Here is a 17537-nt window from a genome sequence, read left to right as displayed (position 1 = left end):
CTGTATTTATTTGTGTGCACATATACACTTTGTTGCATTAACATTTATATTTGTATATATGAATCATAGAATCAAACAGGTTGGAAGAGACCTCCAAGGTCATCCAGTCCAACCTATCCCCCAGCCCTACCCAGTCAACCAGACCATGGCACCGAGTGCCTCAGCCAGCCTTTTCTTGAACACCTCCAGGAATGGTGCCTCCACCACCTCCCTGGGCAGCCCATTCCAATAGAATCATAGAATGGATTAGGTTGGAAGGAACCTCAAAGCTCATCCAGTTCCAACCCCCTGCCACAGACAGGGACACCTCCCACTAGAACAGGTCACTCAAGGCCTCATCCAACCTGGCCTTGAACACCTCCCTGGGCAACATATGCGAGTGTCTCACCACCCTCACTGTAAAGAACTTGTTCCTAACATCGATTTTAAATCTCCCCTCTGCCAGTCTAAACTCATTCCTCCTCATCCTGTCATTACAAGACCTTGTCAATAGTCTCTCCCCAGCCTTCCTGTAGGTCCCATTCAGATACTGGAAGGCCACTATATATACATATATATATATATATACACACATACATACATACCTATACACATATTCTCTTCATCCTGATCCTGCATGCTCATTTGGAAGTTGTTTTTGCCTTTTCCACTTTATAACTGGTGCCTTGACATCATTCTTGGAGACTCTTTAATTGTAAACATCTAACTTTGTATAGAGGAGGAGAGGTTAGCAGGAGACTGTTTTTTTTTTCCTGGCATGTCTCCAAACATCAGTGATTTAGGGTCAGTGTTAGACAAGCTGGTTTGAATAGAGGCTGATGGGGTACAATAGAGTTCTGAACTTCTTTTCATTTCAATAAGAGGATGTTTTCAACATCTGGAACAATTCTAAACTCCCAGTCACAATATTATAATGCACAAAGCATTTAAACGTCATAAAATTGCCCCTTAACACTTTGATTAATTGGTGGTTGCCTTGAATCTGAAAGAGTAAGTATAAATGGATTTAAGTGTTAAGAAAGCCTCTGCTTTGGTTAATGGCTGTGTTTCTTTAGCTGTGCATCCCTGTGGAATTACTATGCTTATAGGCACTGTTAAACGTCTCTTTGTGTGGTATTGGCTAATGACAATTGAAGCGTTTTTGCATGTCAGAGTTTGGAATGGATTTATACTTGTACAGTTGTAGCTCCCCAGGATGTGCCAGAACAAGCTAATATTACACCCTGTTAATTTACTAGAAGTGGCTGAACTAAATCCTGTCAAAATGAACAGGGTTTGTCTTTTATGTAAACCTTAATAGATTCTGGAATAATCTGCCCCATTTTACTTGTGTTGCAAACAACCAGCACCCACGCCTGCATAGTCAGTGCTCCTAAAGCTCCTTGAACTTTAAAACATCTCCTTGCAAGAGTGTGTAGAATGTGCTTGAGCTGAATAACAATGGAAGTTGAAGGACATATTAAAAACACAGCCTTGCCCTCTGACCAGTGAGCCCAGTGTCTTGCATCACCCTTCCAACAGAACAGCGTGAGTGCCCACAGGCAAGGGCCAATGGTTGTAGACTAGAGCAGGGTAGATTTAGCATGGACGTTAGTCAGAAGTTCTTTACTGAGGGTGGTGGAATGCTGGAACAGGTTGCTCAGGGAGGTGGTGGAGGCCTAATTCCTTCAGATATTCAAGGCCAGGCTTGATGAGGGTTTGAGCAACCTGATCTAGTTGGAGATATCCCTGCTTACTGCAGGGGGTTGGGCTGAAGGGTCTGAGCAACCTGATCTAGTTGGAGATATCCCTGCTTACTGCAGGGGGTTGGGCTGAAGGGTCTGAGCAACCTGATCTAGTTGGAGATATCCCTGTTTACTGCAGGGGGTTGGATGAGTGACCTCTAGAGGTCCCTTCCAACCCAGTGCATCCTGTGAGTCTGTGATAACATTCCTTATTTCCGAACGTTGCACTACTCAGATATACCTATATGCTTACATGGTACCTTAGGTAAGGATTTCTGTATCTCCTCCTAATCCTTTTGGCTAACAGTGATAATGAGAGCTGCAGCTACGGTAAGCTCATCTGTTAGTCACAATCTGTATGGCAATGAAGCAACAGGAGCCTAACGTTTAAAGGAGGGATGCTTTTGATGGAACTGTATAGGAAATGGAGCTGACTGATTGCAATGGGCAAGTTCAGTTTTCAAGCCTGTGTGGAAATCACAGGATTGATTGAAGGAAGTATAGTTATACCCTGAAGAATGGCTGAAAAAAAATGTTTCCTTCTTTAATTTCTTTTTCTCAGATTCACATTCCAGCTTTTTCTGGAATGTTAGCACTAGTACAATTCATGTACCCACATAATTTGTTGGGTCAGGAACTGATCCAGCTTATAATTAACCTGCCAGAGTATCAGTTAGTTAGCTCTCTGATCCAGCTCTTCAGGGAGCCACTAAAAATGAAGATTAGCATAAGGAAAGTATCAGGAATAAGACCAACCCCATTTCACAACAGCCACCACTTCTGTGATCACAGTATAGAGTGATCACAGACTTATAGGCAGAGAGAGCCAAGGGTATTTTTTCAGCCACTCTGTCCATGGTAGGATGACAGATTAATGCAACCAGTTTCACTAAGTTCTGTGCATCGCTGCATGAGCCCCTGCATGCTATTTGCTGTTCTACAGATCCATAGAACAGTTTGGGTTGGAAGGGACCTTGAAGATCATCTAGTTCCAACCCAACTGTATGAGACACATACTGGTAAACAAATCTCAGAGGAAATAGAACAATTAGAGATGTGCAAATAATACCATTGGGTGGTAGCAACAGCATAGAGTCCCATTGCTTGATGGTTAAAGGGTTGATCTGAAAACCATTTGGCATTTGACTCATATAAGTGCACATTGGATAAAGCTTTCAAGGATTAAGGAAATGATCTATTAAGTTCCTTTTATTTTAAAGCAAAGAAGGAAAAAAAAAAGAGTATATACCAGTTTTCAGCATTAAAAAGGTCTCTGTTTTAACATGTAAATCACATTAGAATGGTCTCTGTTTTAACATGTAAATCACTGCTTGAGTTTATTCCACTTCTGCTCTGGAAAACTCAGTACCGGAGAAATAAACTACAGAGGAAAAGAGAACCGCAAGAAAACATCCAGAATATATAAATGCCACTTCCAATAACACAGAACTAAACAACTTCCTTTAAAGATCCCAGTTTGTCAAACACTGAAATGAATTATGTCCTATTGAATTAAGAGCTAAAAGCAGCAGCTGGCACACTCTGTCCTTGGCTTCAACATTCCTTCTGATGTGAATGTGCATCAAAGTGATAGCAACAGAATTTTATGTGCAAGTGATCTGGGAAGAAGCTTTCATAGTTTCTCTCTCAATCTGGCTGGATATCTTCTCTTGCAGTCCACACTAGATGGGCAAAAAAACAAGGCCTGTGCCAGTGTTCCCAGTACTGCCAACCAGTATCAGAATTTCATCAGAAATTTTGGTCTGAAGTTTAAAAAAGGAATGTTTTGAGTATCTGGGGAGTATATCTGTGAAGTATGGTCTGAGTACCTGCTTTAGATCGAGTCTGCACCTCACTGCAGGCAACGTTGTTCATAGAGTCACAGAATGTCAGGGGCTGGAAGGGGCCTCGAAAGCTCATCCAGTCCAACCCCCCTGCCAGAACAGGGTCACCTACATCAGATCACACAGGAATGCAGCCAGGGTGGTTTTGAATATCTCCAGAGAGGGAAATATCCACAACCCCCTTGGGCAGCCTGTTCCAGGGTTCTGTCACCCTGAAAGGGAAAAAAACTCCTCCTCACATTTAAATGAAACTTCCTACGCCTCAGCTTCCACCATTGCCCCTTGTCCTGTCACTGGGCATCACCCAGCAGAGCCTGGCTCCAGCCTCCTGGCACTCACACTGCACATATTTATAAACATTGATGAGGTCACCTTTCGGTTTCCTCTTCTCCAAGCAGCACAGCCCCAGCTCCCTCAGGTTCTCTTTGTAAGAGAGATGTTCCATTCCCTTCATCATCTTTGCTCCTTCATAGCAGCAAAGCACTCAGCCCAAAGTCCACACTTGGTGGGGCAACAGGGCAAACTCTTCAAGGTGCAAGGATCTGCAACTCGGTTCCACTGTAAATCTGCTTTACATAAGGAAAATAACTACAAGCCCAGCTGTAGCCACCCTTCTGGCCTCCCTCCCAGGGCAGAAAGCCTGGATGAGGCACTTAGTGCCATGGTCTAGTTGATTGGCTAGGGATGGGCGATAAGTTGGACTGTATGACCTTGGAAGTCTCTTCCAACCTGGTTGGTTCTATGAATTCTATGAAAGTCCTTCACAACATATTTGTTGGTTTTATAATAGTGGTGCAGTCTCTTAGGACCTAAGGAGTCTTGGAGAAGACAGTTTGGACAATAAATAGGGTCAATGGTCTAGAATTCATCGCCATAATTAATCTTCCAAAACAAACCAAAGTCTCATGGCACTCTAGGGAGCACATCTTGACCAGACCTATGAGCACTTTTTTGGACTGAAGCCTTTTCTCAGTGGTCCTACTGAAGTCCATTCCTGTTTTGAACACTTTTGAATTGAACTTTTTTATGTAATTCCAAGATGCAGTCATCTAGGAAATTAATGCTCTCGTGATGTGATAAACTCCTCTGAGCTGTAGCAGTTCCATTCAATTTATTTTAGCTGAGACAATAAAGAGTTTTAAATGAAATCAATAAAGGTAATTTTATTTAGAAAAGGATGATTTGTCACAGAGCAGTATCTCTTCAACACAAAAAAGTTCTCAGTTAAGTGGCAAACCAACATCTTGCCCTCCTGTCTCTTTCACTAGACTGAAGGTGAACTTAAAGAGAAGTTTGTTAGAAAAGAAACACGTTGCTTTTCATCTTTTGCATAGAGAAGATCGGTGTTCTGTCAGCCTTCAACACAAGCAGTTCTGATTGGACTTAGCAATATGTTAGACAGAGTGAAAGAAAACATGGGAGTACAGAAACATGCCACAAATGACTGAAAAAATGGGAAGGGAAGGGAAGAGCAGGGAAGAGAAGATGTGACAATATGTTTTGGCCTTTTGTTTCACTTCTTTGAGGCTGCTTTTAGAACCTAACAATGAGGCATTCTCCAGAGCAGCATTCATGCTGTGAGATGGGTGGGAAGAAAAGGAAACAAGGAAGCAAGCTGTGGGAGTGCAGTTTTACTTCTGAGTTGACGAAGGAGTAGTATTTCTGAATATCAGCACTTACACATAAGAATTACAGTTCCACAGTGGATAAATGGAGAAATTTTGGATTGAATTCCCCATATTGTCATGTGTTATCCTCAGGGCAGGAGTGTTTTCGCTTGTGTTTTTTGACAGCCAAACCAAATTTGCTGCAAAGTACACTTTAGAGACTTTCCCACTTTAATCAAGCTAGGGACAAAAATGAAATCTATATAATTTCCTTGTGTGCCATGGTTTAAACAAAACCATGACAAGAAGCTGGTGTAATCCTGGATGCCCACACAAACCTCAGTGAACGTAGGATTACCAAAACTCCATCTTTGGTATTCTCAGATTAATGACTGCTTCTTGCACAAGCACAGGAAAGAAGCACAGAACAAGAAAGAAGACAAAAGAAAAACAGAAGCAAGTACACCAAGAACTGCTGACACTGCACTGAGATGCTGTCCTGATTTGGATGTCACTGAGTTTATGCCTGGCCTGGACATACACTCTGACGGCAGGGCCAGAAGCATTTCTCTTCTAAATGCATTCAATCTCAGTTTGGATGCTAATTCACAGCTATTGTGATAGGCTGCAGCACAAGCTCCATAATTAGGTTCCAGTTCTGCCCTGATAATCAGCTCTAGGTGAGCACTGACTTTTGTGTCTGAGACTACACGATCAGGATTAAACTCCATAATTAGGTTCCAGTTCTGCCCTGATAATCAGTTCTAGGTAAGCACTGACTTTTGTGCCTGAGACAACACGAAGAGGATTGTAGCCATAACACAGGGCTCAGAGATCAGCCTCCTTGTATGAGCTGTTCTGACTCCATATTACACTTTAAGGTTAAATTTATAATGCCATTTGTCCAGCAAAGCTTGCACGATGAGTAAAAACACATATGTGTTCCCTAGTGAGCTTAACTCAGCTAGTTCACTGAGCAGCCTCCTGGACTGTTCTGAACTCGTTGAATACTTTGAAGACCACTAAGATACATATTGAGCAGTGCATTTCAAATGCACTCCCAATGGATATTTGGTTTGTTTTTTTTTTAATGAGAGAACAATTTTCCAGGAAGGAATACTTACAGGGGACAGAAATTGTCAAACAACAGCTCTGAAAAATTATTTGATACCAAGTGCAGAATAAAGATGTTATAATAGAAGAATCTAGAATAATATAATACAGAATAATATAGAAATAATAGAGAATAGAATAGAATAAACTACATATATCTATATATATATACCAAGTGCAGAATAAAGATGTTGTAATGAAATAATCTAGAATAATATAATATAGAAGTAATAGGGCATAATTGAATAGAATAATCTATATGTATCTATATATATGCCAAGTGAAGAATAAAGATGTTATAATGGAATAATTTAGAATAATGTGATATAGAGCAATATAGAAATAATAGAATAATATATATATATACACCAAGTGCTGAATAAAGAGGTTATAATGGAATAATCTAGAATAATACAGAAATAATATAGTGTAATAATGCTCAGAGGGTTGCAGCAACTCTGCTATGAGGACAGACTGAAAGAGTTGGGGCTGTGCAGGCTGGAGAAGAGGAGGCTCCCAGGTGACATTATTGTGGCCTTCCAGTGTCTGAAGGGGGCCTACAAAAGAGCTGGGGAGGGACTTTTTAGGCATTCAGGTAGTGACAGGGCTTGGGGGAAGGGTGAAAAGCTGGAGGTGGGGAGATTCAGGCTGGAAATGAGGAGGAAGTTGTTAAGCATGAGAGTGGTGAGAGGCTGGAATGGGTTGCCCAGGGAGGTGGTTGAGGCCCCATGGCTGGAGGTGTTTGAAGCCAGGCTGGATGAGTCTCTGGCCAGCCTGATCTAGGCTAGGCTGTCCCTGGGCATGGCAGAGGGGTTGGAACTAGATGATCCTTGTGGTCCCTTCCAACCCTGACCGATTCCATGATTCTATAATAGAATGAACTATGTTATTATTTCACAACGTGACAGGATTTTTTCTTCTTTTACAGTCAGAGATGCTGTCAAAAAATGAATAAATAAATTAAATTCCTAGAAAAAAAGAAGCCCTCATTATACCTTTTTGACACAGAGAAGAGAATTAGGGCCTCTATTAATTAGTCCTTGGCCAATGCAAGTGACAGAAAAAGCACTTACAATATCTAATTACCTTTAAGTCTGGCACATTTTTTTATGCATAGATCATTTTTAATGACTGTGAAGAAATTGTTTAATAAGTTTTTTGGCAAGACCAAGTTTTTTTTGCTTTAAGTGTCAGTGAGGTTTAAGAATCAAGTGTGACATTCCTGGAAGATACTTTAAACTGTAGGAAAAGGAGCAGGAGAGCAGTGTGCAAAAGGGATGCCAGAAGGAATACTAAATTGATGAATTAATGTATGAAATTAATGTGGAATAGCAGATCAACTTCTGTGAACAGACATTTTCATCTCACACAAGTACTTATTGATTGTTCATCTCATCTCTGGTTTATTTCATAGCACTTATCCCCTCTGCGGATTTAAGCCATAAAGGTCTTGTTGTGGCTTTCGGCAGCATTAAGGAGAGCATCTGGGGTAAAAATAATTAGCATACCACATCAATATGGTGTAGGTGCTCAGTCATGGATCATGTGCACTAAGGCAAGCATTAAAACAATTCTCTTTACATGAGCTCTGTTCAAAACCAGCCTCTAGTTACCAGCATGCTTACGTGGGGCTGGGGAGAGAGGTGAAAACTTCATGGCTGCTCCACACTTCAGCATCAGAATGGGCCAGTGGGAGACATATGCAGATCAATTGTTGTCACCTCTTCAGGCTTCAATAGAAGATACACACAGGGGTCCACATTCTCCACCTGAGACTTTGGAATCACCCCTAAAAAATGATAAGGAAGACAGATGGATATAATGATACCTAAAGAGGAAGCAGGTTGACATGCAAATATGAAGTACTGGCACAGAGAAAAAGGTCCAGATCGTCACTGAGCACAGTGACAGATTCCTGCTGAGAAAGGTGTGTTTAATGACTGGGAACCCAATGACATGTCACTGAAATTCAGAAGTGGGAAAAAATATATGTCAAAGTTAGAGGACCTCTAAGGAGACTTGCTCTTTTCCCCAAAATTGCATCTCCTTGATGATGTTACTGTGAAGACTTACTCATGCCTTGCTTTTCTGACACATTGCCCTGAACAAATTCTAACCAGAAGTTCAGAGAAACCTCAGCCTGTGGTTTCCAGAGTAGTGGAAGAGGAAGAAGGAAAGAAACAACTGGATCATTTGTTTTTACATACCTAGAAGAAACATCTGAGCGTAGATGCAAGCTATAGCACATTACAACCAGCAAGTAAAAACTGTTTTACCTCTTAGAGGTGTCACTAAGTCCCTTTGCAGCACAGCTGAGGCAGGCAATACATGTAGCTACTTCATATAGACAAAAGATTCCAGGAGCTACATTTTAGTTCTGAGGACCATGGACTTGTCCCCTAGTTTTGTCCACACACATGGAAATAGTACCAGTAGATGTACATCTGCACATCTTAGTCCCTGGAGAAGAAGTGAGTGTACAGCTTCCCACTCTGCTTGGTTGCTAAAACACCACCAACAGTTGTGTGTGGGGGTGGGAGACGCAGGCATTTTGAACTCAGGTCTTGGCAAACAGTGCGGTTCCTTGGTTCATCTTTAACTAGACAACTGATGCAGAACAGCTCCTATTATGAATTCAGCTGAGTTTTACTCTACACAACAGAAACAGTTTTTCTGGATGGATGGGCCATTTCTTACAGACAAAGAGGACATTGAGAGTAAATTAAGCACATCTAATTGGAGAAGCGAATCTCTCCCAGTTTCATAAGACCTTGGTCTCAGTAAAGAAGCAGCTCATCCCATGCCAGAACTAGCAGTATCACAACAAAGGGCTGCTTATGCTTTGTACAAGCCAAATGCCATCAGTCCCAATATGAGCTCTACACCTGTTTTTGTCTAGGCTGGACAAACATAAACCTGTGATGGTTTGGGTGTTACACACCCCCCTACACTTGAGAAAATCACCCAGACTAGACTCAGCAGAGCTGGAAATTAGAATGGAGCTTTATATTTACAGCTTAGCACAATATGCAAGCAGATATCTGCAATATCTACAGATGCTGGCCATACTTCTCCTGATGCAGCCCAGGCTCTGCTTGGCTTTCTGGGCTGCAAGTGCACACTGCTGCCTCACGTTGTGCTTCTCAACCACCAGCACCCCCAAGTCCCTCTCCTCAAGACTGCTCTCCAGCCACTCACTGCCCAGACTACAATGAAGGAGGTTTTTCTGCTAGTTGTGATGGTATCTCACAAACTAAGCCCTTGATCCTTTTAGCTGATTTCTGGGCAAATCTAAGACAGAAAGCTGATGACTCAAGCTTGACAGTCTAATAAACCCCAGAAATAACTAGTGGGTAAAGACAGTATAGCAAAGATGTACAGGTGATAACAAGGCAATGCACACCCATGCCTAGTGCTGGCATACAGCTTAACGACCTAAAAGAACCACATTCAACAGAAATCCAGTTGTATTACATGTTAAAAAAACCCTGTTGCAATTAAGATTACATTGCTGAATGTGAAGAGGTTCCTTAATAACACCAGCTTCATGTAAAAGGGCTTTTAGGCTTTAATTTGTCCTTAAAGCAGATCCATTTCCAAACCTCACTAAAAAGGCACTTAGGAAAATCGGTGAGTTTAAGCTATTAGATTAACTAAATTGCTCAGTGACATTCCACTCTTGCACAATTTTTGTCAGAGACTTTACTTCTCTTGCATTGCTGTTTTGTGGTTTTGGGTTTTTTTTCACTCTAAGAGAGCTCAAGAAGAAAACAATGATTAGATTCTAGCTGAAAAAAACAGAGGCAGGAGATAGAAGAATTCAAGTCCTCAAACCATCCATATCCAATTCTACTCTTTTCTGGGGTGAATTGTGCCCAGTGTGACTGAAGAGAGGTGTGACAGAGCAAGTGCAAGGTCTAGTCCAATATTTAAAGGAAATTACATCAACTAGTGTCTTGGAAACTTGGTAAGAACCCTGCCTTGCTTTGTTCTTTGCTGGGGGAAGGGGTTTGTGACATAGATGCTCCATGGTCATGTAATTACATTTTTCACTGTAAAGAGAGGAAGATGATTTAAGTTTGCATGAGCAGCCCACATGCTGTCATTTCCTAACTTGCTTCTCACAGAATCACAGAATGTTTGGAGCTAGAAGGGACCTCAAAAGATCATCTAAGCCAACTCCCCTGCCAGATCAGGACCACCTGGGTGGTTGTCTCAGTTCGAGTTTAAATTTCCAGAGACTCAGGTAAATTTGATAGAACCAACAATAATTTTTATAGAGAGCCTTTCCCTCTTCCCCCTCCTTTCCCAAAAGAAAGGGATTAGAGAGAAAGAGAAAGGTAAGCACACCCAAATAAATGAATCTCACTCGATTTAGAAGTTAAAAAAGAAGAGTTTAATGATAACTTAAAAGAGATATTTGAGGTAGGGAAGCTACAAAGGATAGGGAAAGGAAAACAGCAAATACAAAATGTATCAATACAACCTGATTGTGATGGCCACAGGGTGAAACAAAGAGAAACCAAGATATAGGATGGTGATGATGGTAAGACCAAGGCAGGGAGCACAGAGAGAGAGAGAAATGAAAGAGGAATTCCCCCTGCTTTTATGGGACAGGAAGCGGAAGGGGGCTAACCATCATCTGGTGGTGTTCAGACCCACCCCTGGGGAGTGGTCAGGACCACCTAGGGTCAGGTTCAGGGTCACTCCCCGTGGAGGGTTAACCCTATACAGTGGGGTTTTTTTGTTTGTTTATTTGGTTTTGCAGACCATTTTTGGGTGGTGTTGTTATTTTATTCCCACTTCTCCCCCATCTCTCATTTTCCCTCATCTTCCTTCTTTTTTTTTCCCCATCTCCTTCCTTTCCTCTCCATCTTCCTCTTTCCTCCCATCTTCCTCCTTTCCTCTCCATCTCCTTCCTTTCCCCCCATCTTCCTCTTTCCATCTCCATCTACAATCCTTTTCATCTCCATCTCCCACCTTTCAGCACCACCTCCACTTTTCCACCATATCTGCCCCTTTCAACCACACACATCATTTTCCCCCTGATCCCAAACCCAGAGCACCTGCATTTTGTTGGAGTCTCCTCCCACCCCAGGTGTTACCACTTAGCCCTCCCTACCCACACCCCTTTATAAGTGGCCCCAGGAAAAGCAAGCCCAAACTTGCCCAATTGGGCAGAAGGATCCTCCTCGGATCATCACCCGTGAGTCCCCATGGTGCACACTGGGTGAGTGGTGGAGGGGATCTAAAGGCCGGGGGGCCTGGTGGCCCCCCGGTTAGATAGGACAGGGAATTGATCATTGCTCTAACATTACCCACAGGTGCTGGCTGGGTCATCTCACTTAGGCTGAGCTCCTTTATCTTTAGCTGCTCCTTTCTGCTCACTTCACAAAGTCACAGAACTTTAATGATTGGAAGGGACCCCCAGAGGTCAAGTCCAACCCCCCTGCCAGAACAAGATCCCACTTGGGCAGTTCACACAGGAATGTACCCAGGCAGGTTTTTAAAGTCTCTAGAGAAGAAAACTACATCACACCCCCATAGCTTTGAAATCTCTCCAGAGATGGGAACTGTACCGCTGCCCCGAGAATTCTAGGACAGGTCTTGATAGCCCCCAAGGGGAAGACATTTTCCCCAGTATTGTACAACAAATAATAGTTAAAGCAACTGAAGGGAAAAAAAAACAAACCTGAGGCAGTAAGAGCTTCAGTGGGTCTCATTGTAAAGTTAGAATTTGCCTAGAGCTGTCTTAGTTGTGACAGTTATTGTCTTTTCTCAGAGGTCCTTCTTGGCAAACAGTGACTACACAAAGCACACACTGCAGCCATAAGTTTTGGGCTGCGTTCAAGCACTGCAATGACAAATTATTTTCTTTTAATGCCCCCTTCCCTTCACACAATCCTTAAAAAATGAAGGCAGAGGTCCTGATCTCAAAGTAGATAAACACAGGTGTGGTTTGCCTTTTTAGATACCTTGCATGACAGCAAGATGCTAGTCCAGAAGGGCACAGGTCTTCGTAGAATTGACTGGGTTGGAAGAGACCTCCAAGATCATCCAGTCCAACCTAGCACCCAGCCCTATCCAGTCAACCAGACCATGGCACTAAGTGCTTCATCCAGGCTTTCCTTGAACACCTCCAGGGATGGTGACTCCACCACTGCCCTGAGCAGCCCATTCCAATGCCAATCACTGTCTCTGGCAAGAACTTCATCCTAACATCCTCCCCCTGGCACAACTTGAGCCTGTGTCCCCTTGTTCTCTTGCTGGTTGCCTGGCAGAAGAGACCAACTCCACCTGGCTACAGCCTCCTTTCAGGTAGCTGTAGACAGCAATGTCCATACATCCTGTGTCTTGTCTGCCACCTCCCTGCAGATGTCCTGGATAACTTATGGCCAGGCACTTCTGGTTATAATTTTTATCACACTCTACTGGTCTGGACTCTGTAGTGACTTGTTCTCATTTCAGTGCAGTATTTGCTGTTACTTCATTGGTGACTTCCTGCATCTTTGCATAGAATGGCAAAGGTCACCAAGCAATGTCAAAAAATGTTCTAATTGGTGAAGGTACCAATTTCTGAGCAAAGAGAGAAGCCCAAAGCATTTATCTACTAGACTGGGTGGCAAAGTCCAAGATGTTTCACTTTCCCTTTCACTTAATGAGCATAATAGAATCACAGAATCAGTCAGGATTGGAAGGGACCACAAGGATCATATAGTTCTACCCCCCCTGCCATGGACAGGGACACAATACTCCAGATCAGGCTGGCCAGAGCCTCATCCACCCTGGCCTTAAAAGCCTCAAAGGATGTGGCCTCAATTGCCTCTCTGGGCAACCCATTCCAGGCTCTCACCATTCTCGTGGTGAAGAACTTCCTCCATAAGTTGGTTTATGTTGGCAGGGATCTCAAAGATCATTTCTACATTCTCAGAAATGAACTTGTGCTGTTTAAGCATCCATGTTCTTGGAGTGATATTTTGGTGATAGACAGGCTTTCTCTCCCTCCTTTCCTCTCCCCTGCTGCTCTGTCAATATTGTGACCCATAAGTCTATAGAATCAGAGAAACATATAAAATCATAGAATGGTTTAGGTTGGAAGGGACCTCAAAGATCATCCAGTTCCAATCCCCCACCATAAGCAGGGACATCTCCCACTGGAACAGGTCACTCAAGACCTCATCCAACCTGGCCTTGAGCACCTCCAGGGAGGTTGTGGATCACAGATCACATTCTGTGCTTCTGTCATCCACAACCTCCCTGGGCAACCTGTGCCAGTGTCTGACCACCCTCACTGCAAAGAACTTCTTCCTAACATCTAGTTTCACTCTCCCCTCTGCCAGTTTAAACCATTACTCCTCATCCTGTCATCACAAGACCTTGTCAGTGGTCCCTCACTAGCCTTCCTGGCCCCTTTAGATGCTGGAAGGCTACTATAAGGTCTCCTTGAAGCCTTCTCCTTTCTAAAATGCTCTGAACTCAATCTGTTAATACAGATAGGACTTACAGAAAATAATCTGTGTTTGGAAATATGTACAAATGCAAATCAAACCACACATATTGCTTCTTATCCCTTCCAAGTAACTGTAGGAGATGGAGAAGAAAGAGGATACCAGTCTGCTAACTGTGGGTTTGCCTTCTCCTTTTCTAAGGATGGAAATGGGGTAAGCAGAAAATGCTTTCCAGAAGCCAGCAGTAAATGAAGTTCTGGCTACAGCCAACTGCAAAGACTTTTTTTCCCCCTTGTTGTTTTACAGAACAGTGAATTTGGACTCTCTGCTACCATTCTCATGGTCCTTATGAAAGAGAGCAGAGCCACGAGCTGCTTGTTTTAATATATCACTTCCATAGCTAACAAACTTGTGCATAGTTTCTCTAGAACTGCTACTGCAGACTGATATTAGTGGTCTTACTTTGAACTTAGAAAACCTGGAAAACTTCTGTCAAAGCCATCTTGATGATGTGTTTGTGCTTGCTTCAGCTCAAGATGTCACTCCTTGCATGGACCACAGTTGGCAATGTTGCAGAAACTGTGGATTCAGGTCTCCATAGAGAATTGACCTGAAAAGCAGAGCAAATTAGGTCTTTCAAAGATCCCTCCTGCTTAAAGTAGGTTGGTTTTGGAAGTAGATTAGTCTACTTAGCACTAGCATGGGGATTCTCTATGAGCATCTGATATCTTCCATGAGGATGTATCCAGAAAGTCTTAGGACTACCTCCAATTTGAACAGCAGAGATTAGCAATGACCAATAAGAACTGGTTTCCACTTCTTGTGCGGGATAAATTAAGTTTTGGGATCATGTTTCCAGAAATTGGTGATGGATGATATACAAATGCTATACTACAGTAGAGAGGCAGGAAAATAGATGATATAGAATTTGTATGGTTACAATTGTGTGTACCTCACATTACTTGGTTGGAATTATTTGATCCTTGTGGATGGTGAGTTCATGAGGCCAGATTAATTCACTCATTCTCATTCAGCTCATCCTTCTGCTCTTTTTCTTGCTCCTTGTTTGGGATTCCCTGTGCCTATAGTACATCACCTGCAGCATTTTGACTGACCATCAAACCCTTATAATTTAAGGATCAGACAAGACAGATATTCCACTTGTTCTTCCCTGGCATTTGGGCCCATCCAATGTGCAGTTAGAGGCACTGCTAATGGGAATCACTAATGTATTTTAGTTCTGTTGCAACTGCTATGCTGTGCTTGCATGGTGACTTCAGCACATTGTCATACCCTTGTGCTGAATTTAAATTCTCATGTAATGTCAAGTAGCAAATCTGCTATTAAATATTAAATGCTTCTCATGTGGAGCATGTGACAGAAGCAAATCAGAGTGTTGGACCCTGACAAGCATCAAACACATTCTACTGTGAAGAGATTTAGCTCAGTGGCATTGCAAAAACAATCCCATTGCAAAAAGAAGTGAATAGTTTTCTGACAACTCAGGGATGTATTTTATAGGACACCTGAAGCAGGGCCTGGAGTCAAAGAAAAAAAGACAAGGAAGGAGAAATTGATTAGAACAGAATAAGATAAGACCCTTTGGCATAGTGACCAACTAAATTGATTCAATTGCTTCTGAAATCATAGCCTATGGTTGATCTTTTTTGAGGGCTAAGACTGTGCATCCAGATATTTTATGCTGCAATGTGATAACTTACAATGATTGGAGCCCTGAATCTTGAGCCCCAAAACAAGTCCTGCAGTGAGTAGAAGGAAAATTATGGCAAAAAGTCTTGGACAAGGCTTTGCAGGTCATCAATCCCAGTACTCTCACAGCTGAGACTTGTGAATATAGAACGTCCTTGAGGGCAGTTATGGTCATGTTTCCTCCTCAACAGGCAGATGTTTACTCCAGAAGTTGAAGTATGGACATTCTGACCACAACCATGTGAGAAATCACGATGATGTTCCTGGCTGTCTCCAGAAGCTGGTCACTCTGGCAGAGCCAGGTCCCCTAAGCTCTTGTTTTCAAGCATGAGACCAATACTTCTATTGTGCCTGATCAAGTCCAGACAATAACTAGAGATTGAGAAATAAAACAAGTTGAAGCACTGTAGCACATTCTACAATCCAACCTATTGGTTAGCAATCAGCCAACTTCTCGATTGCCTTTTTATTTATAACATTTCCTGCTCTGCACAGGACTGACTCTGATAGAACAATCCTGGCAGTCCCTGCTGTAAAGGCACAGTTCCTCACAGCACTGAGTGCTCTGGAGCCACTGCAAAATGTGTGTGAATACATATTAGCTACTGGACAAGTGTTGTTTTGCTTAACACGTGTAGAATTGCTTTCTAACTGTCTCTCAGAAGAGCAGATGTGAGCTGCACTTAGCAGCAATGAGATTGTCACCCTTGATGGACATTTTCTCTTCTTTATTTTTGTTGTGTGTGGTTTTTTTTTTTACCTTTCCCTGCTTCTAAACCTGTGCCAGTGAGTGCAGAAGGCTTTCTTTTCTTTACCAGGGGAGGTCTAGGCTGGATGTTAGGAGGAAGTTGTTGGCAGAGAGAGTGATTGGCATTGGAATGGGCTGCCCAGGGAGGTGGTGGAGTCACTGTCCCTGGAGGTGTTCAAGCAAAGCTTGAATGATGCACTTAGTGCCATGGTCTGGTTGCTTGGCTATTGCTGGGTGCTAGTTTGGACTGGATGATCTTGGAGGTCTCTTCCAACCTGCTTGATTCTATGATTCTGTCTACACTGCATTTGGCATTTAATTAACCTGGAGTAACCACAAGACACTAACCTGCCTATTCCAGTGTTATTGCTGTGTTGCATTCTTTGCCCCATTAGGATTTTGCTTCATTCTTCATATGCAGTTCCCTCAAATCAATTGTTCAGCTTACAGAGCTTCATTCCCTTTTCCCTTGTCCCACACATATGAGTCAGTCTTCATTTTAGCCAGAGCAGTATTTTTACAGTTAACTCTGACATTAGTTACTAGCCACAGACAAAGGCCAGGACAGATGGGCTTGCAGGATATACGATGCTCTTGGATTTCAGAGGTGGGGAAGAGCTACCAAAATAAAAACACATAACCAATCTCCACATCTGATGGCAGTCATATAATGATTATCATTCTAAAATAATTGAATGCTCCAGTTACAGAGCTAGGAAAGAGCAATCTCTATTGTGGGCTGCTTCAGATTTCCTATTTTCCTTGGATTTTCCTTTAAATCATGGAAAAAAACAAACCTTGGAATGCATGAAAAAAAACCAATTCCTTAGGTCATTGCCTCAGTGCGATAATTCAGAGAGAACAAGGGGACACAGTCTCAAGTTGTGTTGGGGGAGGTGTAGGCTGGATGTTAGGAGAAAGTTCTTCACAGAGAGAGTGATTGGCATTGGAATGGGCTGCCCAGGGAGGTGGTGGAGTCGCCATGCCTGGAGGTGTTGAAGCAAAGCCTGGATGGGGCACTTAGTGCCATGGTCTAGTCGGTTGGATAGTGCTGAATGCTAGGTTGGACTGAATGATCTTCCAAGCTCTTTGATTCTGTGATTCTACTCAATAGTCTGCTGAGTGGGAAACATATAAGGTACATATAATATGAAAAGAAGAAAAGGGAAGAGGTGAAGGATAGCAAATTGTCTTCAGGAACATGTTCATAACATCATTGATTGGATAGGGCTGGGTGACAGGCTGGACTGGATAATCTCAGAGCTCTCTTCCAACCTGGTTGATTCTATGATCACATTTTAATGCTCAACAATAGTTATTTCTCATCACCTTAGTTAATATTC

The 17537-nt window shown here is 42.6% G+C and overlaps 1 long non-coding RNA gene across 1 annotated transcript; it reads right to left on the bottom strand.

Annotated features, from left to right (window-relative positions):
• Nucleotides 1-7664: 7664 nt before the first annotated feature.
• LOC135189686 (uncharacterized) lies at nt 7665-10851 on the bottom strand. Its single transcript, XR_010308221.1, has 2 exons — nt 10775-10851; nt 7665-8077 (listed from the first exon to the last, which is right to left on the bottom strand). It is a non-coding gene; the product is annotated as an uncharacterized LOC135189686 (long non-coding RNA).
• Nucleotides 10852-17537: the final 6686 nt, after the last annotated feature.

This window comes from Pogoniulus pusillus, chromosome 33, assembly GCF_015220805.1.
Source record: "Pogoniulus pusillus isolate bPogPus1 chromosome 33, bPogPus1.pri, whole genome shotgun sequence".
NCBI classification, from domain to species: domain Eukaryota; kingdom Metazoa; phylum Chordata; class Aves; order Piciformes; family Lybiidae; genus Pogoniulus; species Pogoniulus pusillus.
This window is presented reverse-complemented; position numbering and strand designations above follow the sequence as displayed.